This window comes from Mycteria americana, chromosome 7 (assembly GCF_035582795.1).
Source record: "Mycteria americana isolate JAX WOST 10 ecotype Jacksonville Zoo and Gardens chromosome 7, USCA_MyAme_1.0, whole genome shotgun sequence".
Lineage (NCBI taxonomy): Eukaryota > Metazoa > Chordata > Aves > Ciconiiformes > Ciconiidae > Mycteria > Mycteria americana.
This window is the reverse complement of record NC_134371.1, coordinates 42070449-42076448: the sequence shown is the minus strand read 5'-3', so window position 1 is coordinate 42076448 and position 6000 is coordinate 42070449.

Sequence of the window (6000 nt, the reverse complement as noted above, 5' to 3'; positions counted from 1 at the left end):
GGGGAGGGGGTGTATTCGGGGGAGGCGACCGGGGCGGCGGGGCCCTCGGCTGGGGTGCTCCGGGGGCTGCACCCCTTCACGGCCACGCCGCAGGCTCGGGCCGGGTGTTGGTAAACAGGAAATCTGCCGCTCCCGAAAGTGAAGCCGTTGCATTATTCATCAGCCGGCAGCCTGGCTCTGCTCCGCCGCCATTGTCATCGAATTCCTCCTTTCTCTGCCGGCAGCTGGAGCGGCTGCCAAGCGCCCGCCCGGCCCCGGGCGCAGGGACAGCCCTGGGAAGGGGACCCAGGGCTCCGGGGTGGGACGGGGTGACCCCGGTGCGCGGGGCCGGGCAGGACGGGGATGCCTGCCAGCGGCTTTCTCCGTCGGCCGCGCACCCCGCCGGGCCGGAGAGACCCAGGCGCGCCCGTCACTCCGCGCCCAGCTGCTGTCGCAACAATGTGGGGCTTTGTGGCCTGCGGGGTCCCCGTGCCGGGGCAGGTGGCGGCCCGGGACGCCCCGGCCCCGCACGGCCCCGGGGAGGGGTGGCCGAGCCCTGCCTGCCTCGGGATGGAGCCGGCGCACCCAGGCCGCGGCCGGCAGCCACCCCCGGCGCCGGCAGCCAGCGGGGCGAGGCAGCAGCGGGGATTTGTGGAGCTGTTGGTTTCTGGGAGGCCAGCTGCCTCCGCCGGCACAGCCCCACAGGCACTTGCGTGGGTCCCTCTGCAGTACCCGCTGTGTCTGCTGCCCTAAGGCACCCCGCGGCAGCAGGCAGGTGCCGGCACGGCACCGGCAGCATCGTCCCCGCGCCCACAGCGGCTCTTCTCCCGCACTGCGAGGGACATCCCAAAAAGGGTCTGCTGTCTGAACACTCCAGAGCCATGGGAAATCTCAGCTGGTGTCCCAGCCCTGGGCGCTGGGGAGGCAGGAGGAGGAGGAGGAGGAGGAGGGAGGCTGCACCCACCTGGCAGCATGTGTGGGGCAGCCACGGGTGAAACCCTGACCCTGGCCGTGCTGCAGAACCGGCACCCAGCCAGGCTTCCCTCCACCACACAGAGGCTGGGGGGAATTAAGACAAATCACCTAAAGGTGTGAATCCCTGCCTGCAAATGCGCTAAATCCCAAGCGGATATGCTCGTTCAGGAGCAAAGTGGCTTTAGCTGGTCGTGTCTTAATCTGCCTTGGCTTAGGCTCGGCATGCTCCCACACCAAGGGCAGGGCTGTCCCAGGGCCACGGGGACAGTGGGATGGGTGACTCGAGTGGCAATAGCAGAGCAAGCAGGAATGACACAGCTTCTCTGGGGCCAGCACTCCCCGTGCCAGGCACGGGAGCGCACCTGTGGGACAGCCTGCCACCGGTGGGGACACAGGATGCATGCAGTGGCACGGTGGCACACAGGGGACATCCCTGGCCCTGTTGTGGCAGCGGCATTAATGCCCAGGCTGGGGACACATCTGCCATCACACCAAGGCCAGGAGGAGCAGGCTGGGGACTGGCCTGGGGTGCTGTCACCCTGGTGTCGCCTTCGGCAAATGATACATTTTATATCAGAAATTTGGGGGCTCCATCCCCGCCTGAGGGCTGAGCCGGGGTTTCCCTGGCAGCTGGTGCCAAAGCTGCTTTTTCAGCAGCCAGGGGAGGTTTCCGGGGGGGCAATGCACCCCACAGCAACCCCCGGGGGTGTCCTCACCAAGGGGACCATCCCTCCCGGCCTTCGCCCCCGCAGCGGTGGGTGACCCATTTTCCTCCAATGGTGCCTGGCCCCACACAGCCTCGGGGTTTCCTGAGCCGCTGTGGCCAGCTGGCTCCCCTGGCCCAGCACACATCGCATTGCAGGGCACTGACGTTTGATCTTTGCTGATGTGGCTGTGCCTGTAATTAACCACTTAGGGGGTGTGGGGGCACGGGGGGGGGGGGGGCTTTCCTCCATGGAGCGCCTGGCAGCCCAGCATCCCCCTCCCTGATAAATTGGGGACCATGCGGTCAGGGCTTTGTAACTCAGCCCCTTCCCGCAGGGATGCTGCACAGAGCGGAGCAGGAGCCATGTCCCTCCCACATCCCCCTTCCCAGGTGGGACTGAGACCAAAGCAAGCCCAGATCCTAAAGCTGGTGCCAGGTGGCCATCCCCTGGGCAGCAGCAACTGCCCCCGGGCCCAAGGGGGGCTGTGAGATGGGGGGGAGCGGGGGTTGCTGACCATGCCAGGTCAGCCCTGGATGTGAAGCAGGGATCGCCTCCACTGGGAGCCTTCAAAAGGCATGAGGCTGTTTGGGATCTCATTCTAGGGCAGGTCAACCAGAGAGCTTTGCAGGGAGATTAAGGGAAAGTAAGGAATAAATAAGGAATAACTTTCCCCAGGCTGCCTCTCCTTTGGCTCACCTCTCCCCCTCCCTGTGCTGACTCCTCTCGGTTCTTTCTTCTTCCTTCAGATGCAAATACCACAAAAACTCATGCACCAAGACAGCCGCTAGTACAGAGCGCCGGGGCTGGAAAGCCTTCCTCTGCTCACCTCTGCTTGTGTGTCTCACATTTTCTGGCACCTAGGATCAGTTGGATTTGTTACAGGGCAAGAAGAGACTGGGAGGAAAATAACCATTAAAAATGGTTAAGGAAAAAACCCCACTGCTGGCTGGGTTCGCCCAGAGGACAGTCATCCATGCACAGCCCGCAGACCCTCGGCTAGCGCATCGTGTGCACCCACGCGCTCGGCCTCCTCCATCCCCCGCGTTAGCGTCCCCCCAGGGTGACACACCGGATCCTCCTGTCACCCCTAAAGCTCCCCTGTCCCCAGATGCAGCCTATGGCCAGGTGCTTACAGTGGCAAATGGCAGAGCAGCCAGCTGCTGCTGCGGGCTGTGGCGAGCGATGGCTGCTGACTGCCGCCTGCCCCAGCTCTGCCTGCGCTTTGCCTCGGTGCTCGCCATTTGGCAGGAGCTTCGTGCAAAATGGGTCGGGCTCCCATCCGTGGCCTGGGAGCGGTTCCCGGTGGGTGCTCAGTGATGCAACAGAGGAGACTTCCACAAAACCAGGCAAAACATTTATTTTTTATTTTATTTTTTCTGCACCACCCTCCTGGATGTGCAGTGCCTGCCAGCCTGGATCTGGATCCGGCCACCCCTCGTCCCTGCAGCCGCCCAAGGTTGGGCTGTTGCGGGAGGGCGAGCAGAGCAGCACCCTGCCTGCAGTGGGGGAAACTGGCTCCCCAACACAAGGAGCCCTGGGCTGGCTGGGATGGGGACACAGCCGCACACAGGGGGGACACAGCCCACACATGCCAGGTACCCAGCCTCGCCGCTGAAGGGTGGCCATGAGATAGCACGTGCCTTGGAAAGGGGAGCCCAAGGGCTTAGGAAGGATTAGCAAGAGACGGGAAGATGGAGGATGGGAGCAAGAGCGTGCTGAGGGGCTGGCAGGAGCTGGGTCTCGTCAGGCAGCACATGCCACCGGCCAGGGCTCAGCACGTCACCGCCTGGCCACGGCGCCTGCTATCTGGAGCTCCAACTATCCACTTGTTGCTTCTCTCCTTTAAAAGGCATCTGAGCCTCCACCATTATCGGGCAGGGCAGATAGCACTGTCACGCCTGCGATAAACAGGTTTACAGACATCCCACTTGTCCTTGCAAGCGGGAATGGATATCCCCATTATCCCTGCATCCCCTTCCCAAGGGGCTGTAGCTGCCGGCCCACCCAGGGCCAGTCAGCATCCCAGCAGGCTGCACGCAGACACCGAGGATGCAGATACTTGGTTTGGAGCACGTGAACCTCCATCAAGCAGGCGTGACGCTTCCGCAAGGCGGGACGCAGGTGCCTGAAAAGCAGCGCTCTAACCACAAAAAGGCAGTAAAGCAGCTGGAGAGAGGCGAGCACAGCTCTCAAAGCCCCGGCGGAGCCGGGTGCCACGGCGGGGCTGCAGCGGGGAGGCCGTGCAGAGGGCGGCCAGGCACGGGGGCTGCTGGCACCCAATGGCTCTCCCTTGGCTTTTCCGGGGGAAGGAAAGGGTGTCCCAGGGGACGGGCTGTGCTCAGAGCCGGGCTTCAGTGGCAAAGTTCAGCTCCTGGCCGTGTGAGGCACCACGGGGCAGTTTGTCATTAAGCTCTCCCCATCCTGTGGGCCCTCCCACACACCCTGTGGCCAGAGGTCAGGCCAGCCGTGGTGCAACGCAGTGTTGGGGGCCGGCGTGGCGGCAGGGCAAGTGTGCACAGCAGCTGCCCAGTTTTCATTGTCTGCGCCCCACGTGCACACCACCTCCAGGACACAGCTGTTGGCGAGCTCCTGGGGCAGGGACAGGGCTGGACACACGTAACCCAGTGCCACGCAGGCGCTGCGATGTCCCCACGTTCCCGTACAGCGCAATCGTCTCCTTCGGCAGCACGAGGAGGAAGACCCAGTCATTAGGATGCATTTGCCCCTGGTCCCTATTAGACATTACAAGCATCTTCCCAGGACGCAGGGAAACACGTGTGCGAACACACCCGGCCCAGCTCCGTGTCCGCACGCTGCCCTCTCGTATGTCCTGCATGGGGGCAGCCAAGACGCAGGCAGCGGGGAACAAACCCACCCCTGCTGGAACCGCTCGGATAGAAAAATCTCCAAACAAGCGCGACCTGGCTGAAACCCTCCAGCCAGGACCTGTAAATCTGCTCGCTGTGACGCTGCCAGCATCCTGCAGAGCACTGGATCCAGGTGGAGAGTCCCCTTGCAGGCGGGAGGGGAGGAAGCTGTCTGCAGAAAGATGCTGAATTTATGTTACTCACACTCGCTCCAGGAATGCGGTGAATGAACTCACAAAGCCCAGGGCAGGAATCAAGTGTGCTTCAGCCCTGACCTTGCCTGACTTTCTTCCAGGCTGAAGTGGAGATGGGAACAAGCCCCAGGCCCCACAGCCCATCTGAATTTATCGTGTGCCTTTTCTTGCAATGGCTTTGCCCTCCCGAGAGCCTGCACGGATGAAACGTGATCATCAGAGGCTGGGTCTTTCACTGGGTTTCAAAGCTGGCTGTGCAGGGCAAAACCCTTCTGTTCAGCCCCCAGGAAGGAAGGGGAGGGCAGCGGGGACACAGGGGACACACCAGCCTCCTCCCTCAGGGAGGGCAGTAAAGACCGCACGTGCTCAAGACACATTCGTAAACTGAAGATGGGGATCACAGCAGATCCTATCGCTGCTGGCTCTTGTAGGCTCTCCTAGAGAAGCACTGACTAAAAAGCACATTTACAGGAAAAAACCAAAACATATGCTCGCCAGCCAGAGAGGACTGTCATGCTGGGGCTTGCCTCTCTGCAGCGATCTCTCCTTTCTCCCTCTAACACTGTTGCCAATGCTTATCTTAAGTTAAAGGTATTTTTAAGCCTGCGCCTTCTTGATGGATCAAGAAAAACAGAAGAGGTGCAGGGTCCAGTTTCTATAACCGTATCAAAACCCTTCCTCCTCCTCCCAGTCAAAATCTGCTAGATTTTATTCTTGGTCTTCCCAGAAATCCCCCAGGCTTGCAGACCTCCCATGCCACTACTCTGCACACCAGCACAGCAGTGCCCATGCCATCATTTGAGCAGGTTTCCACCTCGGCAGTGGAAAGCAGCTCCACCGCGACACAAACTGACCATCCGAAAGAGACTCACAGGCTTCCCAAGGTCTGGCTTGTGTAACGCTCGCACCGAGCGCCAGAGCCCGCAGCAGAGCTGGCATGGGCTCCAAATTCCCATTTCAAAGGAAATTTCAGCATGTATCTTGCTTTACAACTCTCCAGCAGTGTCCCGGTTACAGCCCACCGCCCACAGCAGGAATGCCAGGTTCGGAATTGTTAGTTTTGGTCATGCTTTGCTTTTTTTCACTATTTCAACAGTGCTGTTACAGACAGCGTGCTGCCTTCATGTTATGCCATCAAAAGCAGAGATCCCGGGGAGCTGCTACTGACAAGCTGGTAAAATGCAAAATGCAAAGTAAAAAAACCCCAAAATTCCAAAGTTAACTAAAAAAAAAAAAAAGAAAAATCTGTAACAAATACATTTTGTTATGAAGTATTGT